General features: G+C 39.5%; 1 long non-coding RNA gene across 1 annotated transcript; it reads left to right on the top strand.

Moving 5' to 3' along the window:
- Nucleotides 1-3,120: 3,120 nt before the first annotated feature.
- LOC117354270 lies at nucleotides 3,121-17,328 on the top strand. Its single transcript, XR_004538161.1, has 3 exons — nucleotides 3,121-5,388; nucleotides 5,879-5,972; nucleotides 16,388-17,328. It is a non-coding gene; the product is annotated as an uncharacterized LOC117354270 (long non-coding RNA).
- Nucleotides 17,329-20,396: the final 3,068 nt, after the last annotated feature.

Below are 20,396 nucleotides of genomic sequence, written 5' to 3'. Positions count from 1 at the left end.
TGCTAGGCCACAGAGAGACGGAGACAAGGATGCCAGACCATGGATAGCAAGGGAGGGATGCAAGGTGCAAGTGAGAAGGGTGGGATGAGGTAACATGGATGCAGGACCCACAAGGGAAGTGAGGGATGGTACAGAGGAAGAGAGTGTGACCCCAATCATAAAGGGGGTGAGAAGGGAGGAAGAGATTCTTAGCCAGTGAAGAGAGGGAGAGATGTTACACACTGGGGGCCAGGGAGGAAATTCAGGGTGCGAGTGAGAGAGAGGTAGGAGTTAGAGGAAGACAAATGCAGTTGGAGTGAGAGAGGAAACAGAGGAGGCCTTGAGAAAGGAAAAGGCAGGAAGGAATTTCAGGCTTTAGGATGAGTGAATTCTATGCAAAACACTACAAATACAGTAAATTTTAGAATTTTGAAATAATATGCACAGAATTTTCAAATTTTTTTGCGCAGAATTCTGTGAAGGTTTTTGGGAGATCTGTGATGGCTCCAAGACATTTTTTTAATTATAAAAGTGATAGTGGACTCTCATCCACTATTATTATTTTGATTTTTTTTTAGTTTGGCTATCCAGGTAGTCTGGGGGCAGCGTCTGGGTGGGGCTAGTTAGTGGTGAAAGTCCATTAACTCCTTCCAGGTAAGTTATCCAGATACTGATCTAAATATCACTGGTGCCTGGATAAGTGCCAACATACCCAGATATAGCCCTGTGCTGAATATCCAAGAATAAAAAACTCAGGGCAGCTAGCATTTTGAAAATCACGGACCACTAGCAGCTATAAAAGCCAATCCAGTGGATTTGTTAATTTTGAACATTTGTGTACAGTACATATATTAATACCCAAGTATCTTCAAAGTGTTAGCCTCCTGCAAGGAATGTGCATATAGCAACCTTTAACAAAATCTAACCAGCCCAGTTTCTCTGGAAGGGCTTTATATCATCTTCTAATTCAAACAATATTGTAACGGGGGTCAGACAGCCCCTGAGGATTTTCATTGAGCAATGATTGATGTGAATACAGATAAAAACACAGGGGTGGTGAATTAGTCACAGCATTCACTTGTTCTATAACTGACCCTGTTAGCACAACCCAGCTTAGATCATTAGTCTTGAAACCACTGTGGAGTCAACCATTTCAAACACGATCCCAAGTGCTCTTTGCTTAAGCTTCTAGACTCCTGGGTTGCTTTGTTTTAATGTGTCTGTTTTCCTGTATAGCTTTTATACACACAGGGGTTTTTTCCCCCCTACAATGCAGGTCCTAAAATACCTAAGGTGGTACTGTATATCAAATACAAAATAAAACTTGGAAACATATATATAACCAGGCTGATTGCTCATATTTATTTAAGCTAAGGGCATCATTGCTTCTCTGGTTTAGTATTCACTGATGTATTTACTTTTAAGTGCTGGGGGGTCATAGTGGCGTCCAGCGCTAGCAGCAAGGCCGCATGTAGTGCCACACCCGAGTGCTACTGAGCACAGCCTTGGTCTAGGACATTGATCCAGCAGCATTCAATGATGTAAAAAAAAAAAAAAAAAAAAAAAGTGCTCTCATTTCCTTTCTTCTCTCCAGCCTTCTCTGTTCTTTCCCTGCTCTGAGTCAGTTTTCTTCCTGGGGGAAGATAATGTGAGGAGTGATAGCTTGGGATCAGAATAATTATGTAAGCTAGCCTGCATGAAAAACACAAATGCTAAAAGGCAGAAGCTGAACAGCACAGAATTACCAATAAACCGAGCTGCATTTTTCATTTACTACTCTCGCATATGTGCCTGCAGTCCTCAGAATTGGCTGACAAATGGTAAGATCAAGCAATGTTGCTGTAGGAAGCTACGATAATAATAATATTAAAAAAAGTTTAACAATCTTAGATTATGCATGGATCCCATTAACCATCTCTAACATGGGACAGAGAGAGATTCCCAAATGTGAACTATGAAAGTTTTTGCTTTAATGGCTCTAGGGTTTCAGAGTGAACCTATGGTTAAGTGCATTATCATATACAATATCTGGCAGCATACCATAATGTAGCAAGGAATCAGTAATTCAAACGAGAACTAAAGTGTGTCTACAGATCCTTCACCTAATGGATGCAAATGTCAAAACACCATTAGTTGTGGAGTAAATACAACAAATGAAACTTGGCAGAGGTGTCAGTTGTCATCCTTTACAGTATTCCAAAGCACATTGCTTCTGAATTAGACCTCAAAACACTGGACCGACATTCTGCATGAGTTTTTTTCCTAGCTTAGGAAAAACAGAGAAGAAGGATTTAGATGTGTTAGAAGCTAGTCAACATTCTAGGGAAAGGGGAGCCTATTCAGAAAAGACGGGCTCCATCTTCTCTAGGGTGGACCAGGAGACTGGCATTAACATTTTAAAAGGAGAAAGAGAAACTTTTACATTAGAACCTGGGGGGCGGGGGATCAACAGTTAATCCGGAGTATATGGTTTGGAGCAAGGTATCTTTGAAGGATACTATCAAAGCAGAGAGTTAGTGCATCCTGATAGAGAGTTGCAACAAAGGCAAAAATAAGCCAGGAGCTCTTAAGAAAAGAACAAAGATTGCATATTATCCCTGTCAACTGTTAAGCAGCTTGCAGATGCAAACATAAAATATACTTTGAAATGTCTGTATACAAGTGCTAAAAGTCACATAAAATATACTTTGAAATGTCTGTATACAAGTGCTAAAAGTCTAAAAAATAACCAAAGGAGCACTGTGATACCAGAGTACAAATTATATTATAATGATAGGATGGATCAAATTGTAGAGGGTATGGGTTGTGTTATATGTTAAGGAGTAGGGTTATCAGATTTTACTATTGTAAAATCCGGACCCATGGCCCCGCCCCAGGCCTGCCCAGTTCCATCCAGCCCAAGTCACGCCCCATTACACCCCAGCCCCCCTCAACCTGTTCTCGTGCTCAGAGCTGCATCAGGAGGGCATCTGCACATACGCAAGTGTGATGTGATGACATCACATGCATGCATGCATGCATATGACATCACCATGCTGCATCCACGCATGCACAGATGCCCTCCTGACGCAGTCCCGAGCTGGAAGCTTTTCAAAACCCAAAGTGCTGGGTTTTGAAAACCCATCCAGATGCCTAGACATATCCTCTAAAAAGAGGACATATCCGGGTAAATCCGGATGTCTAGTAACTCTATTAAGGAGGGAACTGAGTCAAATAGAATACTACTACTACTACTATTAATTATTTCTATAGCGTTACCAGACACATGCAGCACTGCACAGAGTCACAAAGAAGAAGAAAACAGTCCCGGCTCGAAAAAGCTTGCAATCTAAACAGCCAAGACAGATAAACAGGATGTAATGGATAAAGTTAAGGGGAATTCATCAGGAAATAGCAACCTGGAGTCCTTATGGATATAAATTCCAGGAGTGGAAAAGAATGTGGTAGGTCTGTACCACTATCTGCTGGCCAGAGTGAACAGACAGATGATGAAATGTTAACAGAAATGAGAGCATCTAATAAAGTTGGCACTACTATAAAATAACAGGCAATTTAAATTACCACAGGAATGATACAATATGTTATAAAAGTGAAGTACTGCTACAATCTTTAATAAACAGGAAAAGCAATAACCTCAGCACCCAATACCCATAAATAATATTTGAATGGGTTACCTCAGTACAATCATCAGTTCAACAGCATTTCCATATAAAGCAAACAAGTAGCAAAAAAAAAAAGAAAAAAAAAATCAAATAAATTTTCAAAATTGAAGTTAGTGGAGAAAATAAAGGCTGCAAGACTGCAATACAATATGCTAAAAAATCTTTCTATACTACTCATTTCTAGATCATAACAGCTTTTAACACATTTAGATCTTTGAAATCTACAGGAGCTAACTCAGTTAATCAAGATTTATTTTTCCCTTCTGCATCTGATCTTGCTATTTCACAGAAAAGAAAGTCAAGATCAGAAATCAGTTTACTCCAGATTTACAAAGAGTAGTAAATATGTCACTACCTTTACTTCGTCCAGATCTAGCTATATGAGGTGATTTTAGAAAAGAAATAAAGACCATACTCTTCAAGAAAACTCTGAAAAAAGAAATAAAGCCAACTACTCCAAACAATTAATCTTACCCATTTCTTACTCTCTTTGAAAATGACCAAATTTTTTTTTCTTTGTAAGTTCTTGTTGTAATACATCTTGGATAATTCTTTTGTAATCCGCCTTGAACTGCAAGGTAATGGCAGAATAGAAATCCCTAATGTAATGCAATGTAATCTGGAATTGTTTTACTTTAGTTGAAGGATAGAGTTTACTCCTTGCTGAATAGATACTCTTCTTATCCTTGTTTGCTAGAAGGCTGTCCTTCATATCTTATGAAAAATCCTGCTTCATCCCTGTTAAAATGTGTCTTTTTGAATATTTTAGAAAAAGGACAATATCCCTTTAATTTGGGTGGTATTGTTCTGATACTTATCCTTAAGAAAGAAATTCAGGACCCTAGTCTCCCTTATAATTATAGACCAGTAGTTGGCAGTCCTTTCTTAGCTAAACTTTCTGTGGGCTATAGTTACTGATCAACTGACTTCACATCACTATTCATGTCTAATCCCTAGACAATTTAGATTTAGGGCTCACCATAGCACAGAATCAGCTTTAATTACTTAGTATCTGATGCCACAACTTTTCCAGCTAATGGTCAGCCTCTCATTTTGTTAGTTTGATCTTACTGTGGCATTCTATTTCTTATTTTTTTTGCATTGTGACCCAGTTTGAACCTTCTTCGGTTGGGATTCAGTGGAATACAAGAACTGTATATCTTCACTGAAGTACTACTCAGCTTTCAACCACTGGGGTTATTTTTCTAAACTGCATTTAGATCTAACATGCTTAACGTGGGAAAAAATGGACTAATAGGATGCATTAAATTGATTAGAATTAGTTTTGCCATTTGTGCATACAAGTCACATTGTATTTATTTTACTGGGGGACAGGGTAAGTCAGTCAGAGAATGAACATGGAAACGCAATTCAGATTGTGCGCCAACATTTGTATGCGCTTCTTGAATGATGCCAATTTAACATGACAGCCCTTTAGGCTTCCTAAATAGAAGGTGGTAAGGACTCTCTAGAGGTGAGCCCAGCTGAGCTTTTGAAGACTTGAAGTCTGACTAAGCCATGAACCATCCAATACTATCATGGATGCTACAGAACTTCCTGCAGGACCAGTTTTTGACTATCATCAACTAAGAACATGATGTGTTTATGTGGAACATCTGGTGATGGCTAACCTGTCTTCTCTGTCAGTTTGGAAGATTGCTCTTCCGGAGGCTGTTATAGGGGGCAACACTGTCCAGGGATTCAAGACAAAGTTAGACAAGTTCCTGCTGAACCAGAACGTACGCAGGTAGGGATGGTCTCAGTTAGGGCACTGGTCTTTGACCTAGGGGCCGCCACAGGAGCAGACTGCTGGGCACGATGGACCACTGGTCTGACCCAGCAGTGGCAATTCTTATGTTCTACATTAATCTGCCATTTGGAAACTCAGTCTTCCAATTTCCTAAGGTCTTCCTGCAATTTTTCACAATCTGCATGCATTTTAACAACTTTGAATAGTTTAGTGTCATCTGCAAATGTAATCACCTCACTCATTGTTCCAATTTTCAGATCATTTATAAATAAGTTAAATAGCACCAGTCCCAGTATGGAATCTTGCAGAACTTAACTATTTACCCTATTCTCTGTTTTTTGTCTGATAACCAATTCCTAATCCATTACTGAACATTGCCTCCTATCCCTCGACTCTTTTAATTTTCTCAGGAGCCTTTCATCTAGTTGCAGTCTCTCAAATGGGCCATGTGGAGGCACTCTCAATAACTGTCCCCTTCTCTTTTTAGGTTGCATCCCAATGAGGCACAGATTACAGAGGAAGAAATATGATGCTGTATGTCATGTTTCATTTCTGGCCACCATACCAACATATCCAACAAGGTAGACAGCATTTCATCAATTTTGGGGTGTCCCATAGGACCTGCACTATGAACCCAATGCATCTAGTCTCTACATTGAGTTCTGGGGATAGCTATAACTAAGCCTGCCTCCCTTTTCACACATAGAATGTCTTTCTGTATAGTGACATGTAAAAGGGTATGAGCTGGTATATGCTATCGGAGGTGTTTTGCTCTAACATTCTCAGATTGGAAAGCTTAGGGTCATTTTTCTGCAGTTATGAAATAGGCTGGTAGTACTACATGATCATAATCTATGGAACATGCAGCAATGTCAGCTATATACCAGGGATATATGGGACCTACATGGCATGCCTATTTGGCAGTTCCTCCTTAGCTAATAACAGTGCACATAAATTACAGGAATACCTCTGACCCTCCCATGTCCAACCCCTTTTTAGACTGATGTGCAAAATTTCTATATAGATCACGGCACTTAAAATATGTGCACGTGTTTTAATTGATACCAAATAGTGCCAGAGGGTTGTGTTCGTGAGGAGCTAGCTAAAATAAAAGTAGACAAAGCGATGGGGCCAGATGGTGTACATCCGGTGCTGAAGGAACTTAGGGAAGTTCTGGTAGCTCCGCTAACTGACCTTTTCAACAAGTCTCTAGAGTCAGGAGTGGTACCAAAGGACTGGAGTAGGGCGTATGTGGTCCCTCTCTACAAAAGTGGAAGTAAGGAAGAAGTAAGGCCGGTAAGTCTGACTTCTGTGGTAAGCAAATTAATGGAAACACTTTTAAAATAGAGAATGGTCAAGTTTCTGTAATCCTGTGGATTACAGGACTGGAGGCAACATGGATTCACTAGAGGTAGGTCTTGTCAGACAAATCTGATCAATTTCTTTGACTTGGTGACCAGAGAATTGGATAGAGGATGTGCGCTAGATGTGGTGTATTTAGATTTTAGCAAAGCCTTTGAGTGTTCCATATAGACATCTAATAAATAAACTGAGTGCCCTCGGGATGGGTCTCAAAGTGATGGACTGGGTCAATAACTGGTTGAGTGGAAGGCGACAGAGGGTAGTAATCAATGGAGATCGCTCTGAGGAAAGGGATGTTACCAGTGGTGTGCCTCAAAGTTCTGTTCTTGGGCCAGTTGTTTTTTTTAACATTTTTATAAGTGATATTACTAAAGGGCTATCAGCTAGGAATTGCCTCTTTGTTGAAGATACCAAAATCTGCAATAGAGTAGACACCACAGATGATGTGAATAACATTTAGAAATACCTAGTGAAGCTTAAAGAATGGTCTGAAATTTGGCAGTTAAAATTTAATGCTAAGAAATGCAAGGTCATGCATTTGGGCTGCAAAAACCCAAGGAAACAGTACAGTTTAGGGGGTGAAGAACTTATGTGCATGACAGAAGAACAGAAGGGACTTGGGTGTGATTGTATGTGATGATCTTAAGGTGGCCAAACAGGTTGAAAAGGTGACTGTGAAAGCTAGAAGGATGCTAGGTTGCACAGGGAGAGGTATGGCAGTAGGAAAAAGGAGGTATTGATGGCCCTGTATAAGACTTTGGTGAGACCTCATTTAGAATATTGTGTACAATTCTGGAGGCTGCACCTTCAAAAAGATATAAAGGATGGAGTCGGTCCAGAGGAAGGCTGCTAATATGGTATGTGGTCTTCATGACAAGGCGTATAGGAACAGACTTAAAGATCTCAATCTGCCTTCGGAGGAGAGATATGAAAGAGTCTAGTCTCTTTCATTTGAAAGGAAACTCTGCAATGAGACGGCATAGGATGAAGTTAAGAGATGATAGGTTCCGGTGTAATCTAAGGAAATACTTTTTACAAAAAGGGTGGTAGATGCATGGAACAATCTCCCAGAAGAGGTGGTGGAGACAGAAACTGTGTCTGAATTCAAAAGGGCCTGCGATAGGCACGTCATATCTCTCGGAGAAAGAAAGAAATAATGGTTACTGCGGATGGGCAGACTAGATGGGTCATTTGACCTTTATCTGCCATCATGTTTCAGGTTTTATTATTAGCACCCAATTATCAGCCCTAATTGTTTTTTTATACATTTAAATTGTTCACAGAAATTGGGCATGCAACCAAATTGCTGTATGCAATTTTTAGTGCTGCTTACAGAATTAGGCCAACTATGTATTAAAAATGAGTACATTAAGACTTAACCAGGCACCTTGGTATATAGCAGGGGTAGGGAACTCTGGTCCTCGAGAGCCGTATTCCAGTTGGATTTTCAGGATTTCCCCAATGAATATGCATGAGATCTATTTGCATGCACTGCTTTCAATGCATATTCATTGGGGAAATCCTGAAAACCTGACTGGAATATGGCTCTCAAGGACCGGAGTTCCCTACCCCTGGTATATAGTCTCTTCATGTTCAGTCCTAGTCTCCAGACAACAGGGTCTGAAACAAAAATTTTCCTGATCTATCTCTCTCTCACTCTCTTTCTCTGACAGGGGTTATTACACTGGACAATTCTATCAGTGTCCATTTTGACCCTTTCAAGTTCCACACTCCACTCAATCAACACAACCATTTCTCTGTTCCTCAGAGAATAGTTTCTGTTCAACCATTTCAGAGCATGACAATTAGCAAGAGCTGGCAGAGATATACATATAGCATTCTCTAGTACTGAATTAGCTAACCTCCCCAGTCAATGGGAAACACTGCTGTGCAACGCAAACCACCTCATGCTGGGTATAGCTAACTCCATGTTCATTCAGCATTCAGAGGCAGGAGAAAACAAAGCAGTAAGATTCATCATAGCCCTTTATGTTTAAGCTGAGCTGTAGTTCTCCATCACCATTCCGACTGGCAGAGATGATATATTAGTACTGGGTTTTCAATTGCAAGGAGTAGGCAGGTTCGGCAGTACTCTCAGGAAACCTGCCTGCTCATCATATTTGATGCGCCACCTTCACCAGCAAGAATGTAGGTGGAGAACTCCCAAGCATCTGAGAAGGAATGATGATTACATCCTAAAGCGTATTGTGTTTTTATCTCTTCGCAGAAAATTTAAATTTTCAAATACAATTGCAAATCTTTCTGGAGTTAAATATTTTTGTCAGGGATATTGAGGAAGAGTTAACAGGATTTAAAACAGACAAAACATTATAGAAGAGAAAGAATAAGTACTGAGTACTTTGTACTGAGTACTTTGAACTAAGTTTTCAGTGCTAACTACAGAGTTATGCACTTGGGTATATATATCTGAGGAAGCAGGAGAAAATGGAGGCTAAAATATTGTTGTGGCCCAATCATGAGAAAAACTTTGGGGTAATCACATCTGATCTCAAAGTAGCAAAACAGTGTGATAAATAAGATGATCAAAGCCAGGGGGTTATAGGCATGTATCCAGCTCACATCCGAAACTGACAGCTGTGCTGCAAGTTGCAGCAGAGGTTAAGGAAAGAGAAGGTAGACCCAGCAAAAAAAAAGAAATGGAGATTGATGCTAGATCTAGGAAGGAGGGGGCAGGGAAGGATCAATGCTTGACATGACATGGCCAGGGAACAGAAGGGGAAATGATCAACATGGGGAGCTTAGGGAAGGGAATAAGAGGTCAATGTCTGTTTTTTAGTGTCATTTGAGTTAATAGCTAAATTTAGTGCATGATGAAAGCAAGGTTAGGGCATCGATTGATGGGTTCGTTTTAAAATTAATGACCCCGTTGTAATACTAATGAGGTTGTTTGCATGGCAGAGCCAGAGAATATATGAACTTGGGAAAAAGCACATGGTGAGCCTCTGTGTAAATCGGGTCAGCAAATTAGGTCACTGCTAAACCAGTCAAACTGGTATAGTAATGATCGTTACACAATCGGAGAGTTTAGTGCATCTGGACCTTAATTCTGTTGCAAAGCAGCAAGAAAGAGACTATGAGAACTATACAATTGGTAGTGCTGGTTTCACTCAGGTGGATGGCTTGTTTGTTCCACCTTGTTCCTATTGACATTGATTTGTGTAACTGTAATCATTGCAGAGCAGAATAGAATTGGCTTTGTCAACTGCTTTGGTACGAACTGAGGAGCTACAGCATAGCCCAGTGATACAAGGGGCGAAATCTGAAAAATGTAGATGCCTTTTACAGAACTCATGATTAGAGGAGCATAACCCATTGGTTCAAGACTGATATGCCTTTCTACTAGAAAAAAAGATTATCGAGGTAAGAACCTAATCTTCCCTTAAGAGAAACATGGGGAAAACCACTACTTATCTCTAGGACGGATAACATGGAATCTTGTTATTCTTTGGGATTCTGACAGATACTTGGATTGGCCTCCATTGGAAGCAGGATACTGGGCCAAATCGAACATCAGTCTGACCCGGTATTGTTATGTTCTAATTGCTTTTACCACATACAATGAATTCTGAAGTTTGTGACGAGTGAAAAAATAATTTCCCCTATTTGTTTTAAGATCTTCTCAACCCAGTCCTCACAGCACATACAACCAGTCAGGTTTTCAGGATAGTCACACTGAATAGGCATGGCATAGATCTGTTTTCACTGCTTCTTTGGTTTGGAAATTCATCTTATACATATTCATTGTGGCTATCCTGAAAACCTGACTTACCTAGTCTTTGTATTTTTGAAAAAGTAAACAATCAATTAGGCATTTATTTGTTCTACTCCTTTCCTTGTGAGAGTTATTTTGTCACCTCTTATTCTCCTCCTCTGCATCTTTTCTCATTTCACTATATATTTTTTTGAGATGTGGCAACCTGTACTCAAAGTACAGTCACACCATGGAACAATACAGAAGCAATATAATATTCTTTGTTTCATTGTCGACTTTGTCCTGTTAAACCAGGAGTAGGCAATTCTGGTCCTCGAGAGCTAGAGCCAGGTCAGGTTTTCACCCTGAGGTTGTGGGTTCAATCCCACGCTGCTCCTTGTGACCCTGGGCAAGTCACTTAATCCCCACATTGCCCCAGGTACATTAGATAGATTGTGAGCCCACCGGGACAGACAGGGAAAAATGCTTGAGTACCTGAATAAATGCATGTAAACCGTTCTGAGCTCCCCTGGGAGAACGATATAGAAAATTGAAAATAAATGAGAGCAAAAAATGAGATATCCACAATGAATATGTATGAGATGGATTTGTATGCACTGCCTCCTTGAGATGCAAATTTATCTCATGCATATTTATTGTGGATATCCTGAAAACCTGACCTGGCTCCGGATCTCGAGGACCAGAATTGCCTACCCCTGTGTTAAACCATATCCATCTATGTATTCAATAATTTTGTCCTTTATAGTAGCTTCTACCATTTTGCAGGTAGTAATACTATAAAACATTCGAGACTGGATGGGTGGCTTGTTTATTGGGGGGGGGGGGAATCTGTGGAGTGGTTTGTAGGGAATTGAGCTTCTGGTGATAGGGGTGTATTATCTTTGTGAATCTATTATTGGGGGAAGGAGGGGAGGGAGTTGCTTTTCCCTGTTGCTAGGATTTCCTATAGGATGTTAGGGGGGAAGGGGGGAAGAGGGGAGGGATGATTTCTGGACTTATTGTTGCTATTGTACATCATTGTACAATTCTGAGTATGTCATTATTTGCATATTCATTCTTTGCTGGTGTTCAATCTGTGGCCGTTGTGGGCCCTTGTATTTTGAAAAATTGAATAAACATTTATATAACAACAACAAAAAAACATTCAAGACCAAATATATCCTTTATTTAAATGTCAATCAGGCTCATTAAGTCTTTACTTTTCCAGATCACCCCTGCAACACTTTTCCTTTTGTAAAAACTAAAGGAAAAAATATATATATTCAGACTCTGTCCTCTACAAGTGTCTTCTTATCCCATGATCATCTTATGACTACCTCAATCTTTATTTGAATGCAACTCAAAATGTTGAGTTTTTGCCTTTATAGAAAACTTTTTAATTCTCTTTTTGTATTTCTTTATTTATACCCCGCCTTTCCCAAGGTGGGTCACAGTAAAGTACATACACAAACAAAATCACATACAACAAATCAAACATCAATATAACATAGTAATAATAATGTATTTGGTTTCCTTATCAATGCTTTCCTCTATCAAGTTTGCTAGTGACTTTGCTGTTTTCTGTTTTCTCTCTTATGGATCCTTTTTTCATTTTTTAAAATTTGTTCTTGGCTATAAATAGCCTCTCTCACCTCACCTTTTAACTGTGCCGTCGTTTGGTCTTTGTTCCACTATTTCTAATACAAGAGGGTATTTTTAACCAATACTACCAAAATGCCTTATATAAACCATTACTATAAACTCCAATGCCTATCTGTATCTCAATATATTTCTTAAATAAAGTTTTAAAGTTAATAATTTAAACATATAAAATGGAACTTGTAAGAATGGGACATACTGTACATATTTATGATATACAGTTCCTCCTAGGTTTGTTCTTCCTGAAGACACAGTTTGAAACCCAGTTTTGAGTTAGAGGGCAGCTAGTTGATTGATTGAACAAATCTCCATTGACAATGTTTGAGGCATATAGGACCTGATATCTTGAGAACCGGGAAATTGAATGTTATGAGAGTGGAAAAACAGAAAGATAAGTACAACATAAAAGTTTTCCTCACCCTCACTGCAAATACAACAATAATATCTGTTTAATAAATTACTAACAATTATAATAATTTTTATTGAATAAAGGCAGGAGAGGGAACAGTATTGTGCAATGATGGTTCCTTGATAAACGAGATCTTTAAATCTGCTTCAGATGTGACTGTAGTGGAGGTAAATGAGCACAATATACACAATTTATTAAACTATTAACTTTAAAACTTTATTTAAGAACTATATTGAGACTCAGATAAGGCATTGGAGTTTATAGTTATGAGAATTTGAATGCTAAGTGTATAAGTTTTCCCACAATTTTTGTAAAGTGATATAAACCATTACCAAAATTGTCCTTATTTTATCACGTCTCCCTTTTGAAAATGAAATGCTAGCACAGTAGGATTCCTTAGTCTCCTCCCTACAGTTATTAGGTCAAATTTGATCATGTTATGAGCACTATTACCAAGTGGCCCCAACATCCTTACCTAATCTAATCTAATGCATGGCTTTATATACTGAGACATCAGTCCAAGAAAGCTCGACTTGGTTTACAATAATTAACTTAACAAAATAAAAACCATAAATAAGTTCTGCATTCTACTAAGGAATAGGCCTAAAACAGTTGTCAGTTTCTGAACCATATCTGTTAACATACATGGAAATGTTAGTGCCCAGTTTATAGAATTGCCCTTCACAAGGGCAATTCTGTAAATTGGCACCTATTTGGATCCTATTCTATAAAGAAAAGTGGCTTGTGTGATTGTGGCTTTCCTGTAAATTAATGGCATTCCTTTTTTCCCATTTTTAATGGGGAGCTATATTAGGTTTAGTTCTTAGTAGAATGCAGGCCATAGTACAAGAGGTAATGGTGTTGGGTCTGCTGGGAAACAGTGATCATAACATGCTTACATTTGAGTTATCTGGAGTGACGTTAGTAAAGAAATCTACAGTAGCAGTATTTAATTTTCAAAAGGGAGACTATGATAAAATGAGGAAATTGGTTAAAAAGAAGCTAAAAGGATCGGCGGCTAAGGTTAGGACTTTAAATCAGGCATGGACATTATGTCAAAATACCATAATGGAAGCCCAGACTAGATGTATTCCATGTATTAACAAAAGTGGAAAGAAGAGAAAATGAGAGCCAACATAGTTAAAAGGTAAAGTGAAAGAGGCTTTCAGAGCCAAAAGAACATCCTTCAAAGAATGGAAAAAGGATATGAATAAAGAAAATAAGATGCAACATAGGGACTGGCTAGTTAGATGCAAAGCATTCATATAGAAGGCTAAAAAATATGAAGAGAAACTTGCCAAAAAGGCAAAAACTCATAGTAACAACTTTTTCAGATACATCAAAAACAGAAAGCCTATGAGATAATCCATGGGACTGCTGGATCATCAACCAGCAAAAGGGGCACTTAGGAAGGATAAGGCCATAGAGGAGAAACTGAATGAATTCTTTGCTTCGGTCTTTACGGAAGAATATGTAAGCATGGGTGACTATTTGGAGGAACTGAAAGAAATCTGTTAACTTGGAAGATGTACTGAACCAAATCAACAAGTTAGAGAATAATAAATCACCTGGACCGGAAGGTATACAACCCAGGATACCGAAAGAACTCAAAACATGAAATTGCTGATTGGCTGTTAGTGATCTGTAACCTATCACTAAATTCATCTATAGAACCTGAAGACTGAAGGGTGGCTAATGTTACACCGATTTTTAAAAAGGATTCCAGGGGTGATCTGAAAACTTACAGACCAGTGAGCCTGACTTTAGTGCCAAGAAAAATAGTTGAAATCATTATAAAAAACAGGTACACAAACATGGACTAATAGAACAAAGGTTGTTTGCATGGGTTCAGCCGAGGGAGATCTTGCCTCACCAATTTTCTTGACTTCTTTGAAGGTGTGAATAAACATGTGGATAAAAGTGAGCCGGTTGATGTAGTGTATCTAGATTTTCAGAAAGCATTCAACAAAGTTCCTCATGAAAGGCTCCTCAGAAAATTAAAGTCATGGGATAGGAGACAATATTTTGCTGTGGACAAGAAACAGAAACATGATGGCAGATAAAGGCCAAATGGGCCTTGAGCATGCGCAAATGCTCAAGACCCAGTCCAGCCCAGCCCAGGCAAGAGGGAGGATCTCCAACGCACCGCCCAGCCCAGCCCAGCCAAGAGGGAGGATCTTCAGGCACTGGCACATCCTGTGCGTTGGTGCTGGTGCCAAATCGGGGTAAGGGATGTTATTTCGGTGCTCGGGGGGGATGTAGGATTGCATGAGAGGAGGGGTGACACGAGCGGGGGGGGGGGATGCCGGATCGTGGGGGGGAGGGTTATGTAGCAGCGCCAACGGCCTCGGGGGGCAATGGAGCAGCGCCGGTGGCCTCGGGGGGGGGGGGGGGGAGGAGGAGGTGGACCGTATCAAGCGAATTTCCCTTACTTCCTATGGGGAAACGTGCATTGATATACGAGCAATTTGGTTTTTGAGCATACTTCTGGAACAAATTATGCTCATAAACCAAGGTTCCACTGTATTTTCTCTAAGAGTCCTTCACAGGCATAGGTGGGTCCCCTCCTAAAAAAACAAAATGAATGTGAACCACCATAAGAGCAGAAAGTAATTAGGCAGATCTGAAAATAGTATGAAACTGAGTTTGGAGGGTAAGATGTTAGTCTCTCATGTTAAGATTGGGACAACAATGCTGTCTGTGGCTGGCGCCAAGCTCTGGAATGTGCTGCCTGGTATTCTGCGATTCTGTGATGAGACATTGAACTTTTAAGAAAATGTTGAAAAAATAATTATTTGTCAATGCCTTCCTGTGCTAATGATATTCTCTGTTAATGCCTTCCTGTCCTGTAAATGATTTTATGAGATCTTGTGATTCCATCTTGTAGGATGAATTTAAAGAAGATTTTGATAATGATACCGTTTGTTAATGTCTTCCTGCATTTGTCTTATTGAAACATGTTTAGCATTTGTGAATTATGTATGCATGTGATTTTGTAAACTGTATAGTTATTAAGTGGTATATAAATTTTTAAATAAATAAATTTAGTACAATGAATTACTGCAAATGTATACGGCCTGATTGTCTTGCCTGTTGTGTTCTGCTTCTGTGTGTTGTAGATAGGCTGCCTTCTGTTTATTGATAATTGGTATTTTCTATATGTAGAATAGGTTCACTCTTTTGAATCTATGTATGTCCCTATGTGATATAGCTAGCCCCCTTTATTTATTGAAACTATGTATGTTCCCTTCTAACCTGTCCTGAGCTTTCTGGTAGGACGGGATATAAATCAAAATAAATAAAGAGTTACACCATTGTGTACTGGCCAGAAATAAGTAAAATAGTCTGGGTTAAGCTCATTAAAATAATGACAGAACAGATTTCACATTTCAGTGGTACATATTTCATTGTAGTAGCATTTGACATCCATCGTTATATATGTGATGAGGTGCCATTTTAACATCCTATTCAAAATATTTCTAACAACTCCAGTAATTAAGCTTCTGCTGTTTGATACTAATCAATGCTGACACATTCTAAAAACCTCTAATGTATGCACTCTCTAGTCTAGATACTTTCTGGCCTTCAGCCTGGCAGTCACATTTGAATAAAGGATATATTTGGTCTTGAATATTTTTTAATATTTCTACCTACAAACATTCCAAGTTAGGTCTAGTAGAACCCACAGTTACAGAGCCTTATATAATTATTAAAAAATGGGAATTCTGATACCCAACTGTATTTGTGAAAAGTCATTAAACATGTCTTTTTAAAATTTCTGTTCCGATCCTGAGATGCTCTTTGGTTTCATTTTTCTGACTTCAGTAATATCACAAGTGATTCATTTATTTCAGGTTTGCCCTGGATTTCCCAGGAGGTTTTGCCATTTTCATTTATCATGGAGCCTGGAAAGCTGAAGGAATCCACCTGCCACCATGGCTTTGACCTTTGCACTGATCCTTGAAAAGAACCTGCTGCTACTGTTTTTCATTACAGCTCCTGAGCTAAACTGTGTTCTATACCAAAGATATGTACTGCTTGTGCTTCCAGGGATATGCGAATCAACAATGGTTCAGATTTTTCACTGTCAACTGATAGGAAAGATGAGGTAAAAAGGATTACTACAAACTAGACCCTTTTTCCTTTATGAAATCCATTTTCAATGTTAACTATAGTATGCAATAGCAGGAAAGGTGGGCAATTTGAAGCTCTGTGAATTCAATTTAACTTAATAAAAGAGCTGCTAACAGGTCAATATTTAGCAAGTGGCAGTCAACATTTTTTTAAACACTGGCTGCCATGTCTTTTTTTTTAATATCTGGCTGTTCAGCACTTTTATACAGGCTGGCACTGAAAACAATATATGTATCTGAAAATAAACCAGGATACATATATTTTTTGTCTGAAAAATAATCGGGTCTCAGTTTATATTTGAACATGGGCAATTTTTTTTCTCTTCCCCTAGCAGTGATAACATTTCTCTCCTTAACCTCCTTCTCAGGGCTGATGGCACAAAAAGCATAGTGCTTGGCTGACCTGCAAGCTCTTGCCCCCTTCAAGACTTATGAAGTTTGAGTAAGAAGTCTCAGAGGAGGCAGGAGCTAGGAGGCCTTGAGTGCTAGGGAGGTAAAATTCCTAGATGTCATAAATGACTTTCTTGGAGCAACCAGAAATCGACAAGAGGGGGTGCTATTTTAGATGTGGTCCTTAGTGAAATGCAAGACATAGTACAGGAGTTAACTGTGTTGCGTCCACTGGGAAACAGTGACCATAACGTGACCAAATTTGAGCTGATACTGGGAGTAACATTGCAAAACAAATCTACTGTAGGGGCATTTAATTTTTCAAAGGGCAACTATGATAAAATGAGGAAAATGGTTAAAAAGAAGCTAAAAGGATCAGTTGCAAAGATTAGGACTGTAAACCAGGCGTGGATGTTATTTAAAAATACCATTGTGGAAGCCCAGGCCAGATGTATTCCACGTATCAGCAAAGGTGGAAAGAAGAGGAAATGAGAGCCAGAGTGGTTAAAAGGTGAAGTGAAAGAGGCTATTAGAGCCAAAAAAACATCCTTTAAAGAATGGAAAAAGGATCCGAATGAAGAAAATAAGAAGAAACACAAGCACTGGCAAGTTAGATGCAAAGCACTGATAAAGACAGCTAAGAAAGAAAATGAAGAGAAACTTGCAAAAGAGGCAAAAACTCATAGCAATTTTTTAAGGTACATCAGAAGCAGAAAACCTGTGAGGGAATCTGTGGGGCCGTTGGATGATCAAGGAGCAAAAGGGGCACTCAGGGAGGATAAGGCCGTAGCGGAAAGACTGAATGAATTCTTTGCTTCGGTCTTTACGTAAGAAGATGTAAGAGATCTGGAAACACTCGAACATTAGAGCCTAAAAACTTATCATTTATATGACGAAAATACAAGCGAAGAATAAATTCCCTCTATTACTCTCCAAGGCTAGAGTTAACAGCATGGTAGTTCTTTGGGTGACAACCTCAAGGGAATTTTCCAGAAATGAAGACAAATTCATTTCCACTGCTTTATCTAGCGGAATTTCTGTAGGAGTTGATTCCCCTTATGGCGACTTTATATTCAAATAGTAAGCTCTAACAATTGGAGGTAAATTTTCTGATGGAATGGTTAAAGTTTCACGGAAATATTTTCTAGCCATCTCAATTGGTGATATAATAGGGCACTTTGGAAAATTCAAAAGTCTTAAGTTATTTTTCCTCAGTTGATTTTCTCCATCTTATGAGAAACATAAGATCTCTCTTTAACCAATTCCATTTGCACCTTCTTTACTTCACTCAAATTATTCCCTTGTTCCTCCAACTTTTCACTCAAATTAATTAGAAGTACCCCCCTGTTGTTCCACCTTGGATAAGACAGTTCCATAGTCTGTTTTAGTAGTAGAAAGACTCAATTTAAGGTTGGAGTCCATGACTGATATGGCCTGCCACAACGCCTCCATATCTATTTTCTCTGGTTTCTTCATCTTCCCAAAGCTGATAACATTCCCTCCCGAAGCACCTCTCACCTCCTCCTCTCTACTGCAGGGAGATTTCTGATGATTCCCATCTCCATCTTCTTCCGAAGAGTTCAGTAGAGATGTCCCTCCTGTACTGGGGTCGAGCTCTCCCTCTCGGGGCTGCCGGACTCCAGACATTCCCTGCACTGGAGTACTTCCGGGTTGGGGAGGAACCAGCCTAAGCTCAGGGCTTAATGAAGCCCGGCTCACTGAGCTGATGTCGCCCGAGGATTCTGGGTTCCCCCCTGAAGTAGTTCGGGTCACTTCACCCGAACGAGCAAAGATGCTCGTAAGCGTCATCTGGACCAGCCGTTGAGGGGAGTCTACTGCTGGAGGGACAAGGCGGGGAACATCCTTTCTCTTCCTTATATCACTGCCGGGAAAGAGAATCACAACGAGGCTCCAGGTGAGACGAGCAGCACAGCTCGTTCAGGCATCCGCTCCTGACGCCATCTTGATCCCCTCCAGTGCCTCACCAATTTTCTTGACTTCTTTGAAGGTGTGAATAAACATGTGGATAAAGGTGAGCCAGTTGATATAGCGCATCTAGATTTTCAGAAAGCTTTTGATAAAGTTCTTTATGAGAGGCTCCTGAGAAAATTAAAGTGTCATGGGATAGGTGGCAAAGTTCAGTTATGGATTAGGAATTGGTAATTGGATATAAAACAGAGGGTAGGGTTAAATTACATTACATTAGATTTTTATTCCGCCATTGCCTTCTGGTTCAAGGTGGATTACAAAAAACGTGTTACAAGAAGAAGATATCTGGTAATTTCTAGAGGAGATAAAGAGTAGATGAGGTTGCTTTGGGGAATTGGGAAGGTATTGGGAAGTGGTAAGGAGCTAGAGTAAACAGTGGAGTGCCACAGAGGTCTGTACTAGGACTGATGCTATTTAACTTATTTATAAAGGATCTGGAAATTGGAACAAGTGAGGTGATTAAATTTTAAGATGACATAAAACTTTTCAAAGTTGTTAAAATGCATGCGGATTGTGAAAAATTGCAGGCGGACCTTAGGAAATTGGAAGACTGGGTGTCCAAATGGCAGATGAAATTTAATGTGGACAAATGCAAAGTGATGCACATTGGGAAGAATAACCTGAATCACAGTTAGCGGATGCTAGGGTCCACCTTGGAGGTTAGCGCCTAAGAAAAAGATCTGGGTATCATCATAAACAATACGAAGAAACCTTCCGCCCAATGTGCGATGCCGGCAGCCAAAAAAGCAAACAGGATGCTAGGAATTATTATTAATAATAATAATAACTTTATTCTTGTATACCGCCATACCCAGGGAGTTCTAGGCGGTTAACAATGGTTAACAAGACTAAGAATGTTATAATGCCCCTGTATTGCTCCATGGTGTGACCTCATCTGGAGTATTCCGTTCAATTCTGGTCTCCTTATCTAAAGAAAGATATAGTGGCTAGAAAAGGTTCAAAGAAGAGTGACCAAGATGGTAAAGGGGATGGAACTCCTCTTGTATGAGGAAAGACGGCTGAGGGGAGATATGATTTATGTCTACAAAATCCTGACTGGAGTAGAACGGGTACAAGTGGATCGATTTTTCACTCTGTCAAAAATTACAAAGACTAGGAGACACTCGAAGTTACAGGGAAATAATTTTAAAACCAATAGGAGGAAATTTTTTTCACTCAGAGAATAGTTAAACTCTGGAACGCATTGCCAGGGGATGTGGTAAGAGCGGATAGCGTAGCTGGTTTTAAGGAGAGTTTGGACAAGTTACTGGAGGAAAAGTCCATAGTCTGTTATTGAGAAAGACATGGGGGAAGCCACTGCTTGCCCTGGATCATGGAATATTGCCACTCC

The sequence above is a fragment of the Geotrypetes seraphini genome, chromosome 2 (assembly GCF_902459505.1).
Source record: "Geotrypetes seraphini chromosome 2, aGeoSer1.1, whole genome shotgun sequence".
NCBI classification, from domain to species: domain Eukaryota; kingdom Metazoa; phylum Chordata; class Amphibia; order Gymnophiona; family Dermophiidae; genus Geotrypetes; species Geotrypetes seraphini.
The sequence above is the reverse complement of the archived record's forward strand: the minus strand, read 5'-3'. Positions and strand labels throughout refer to the sequence as shown.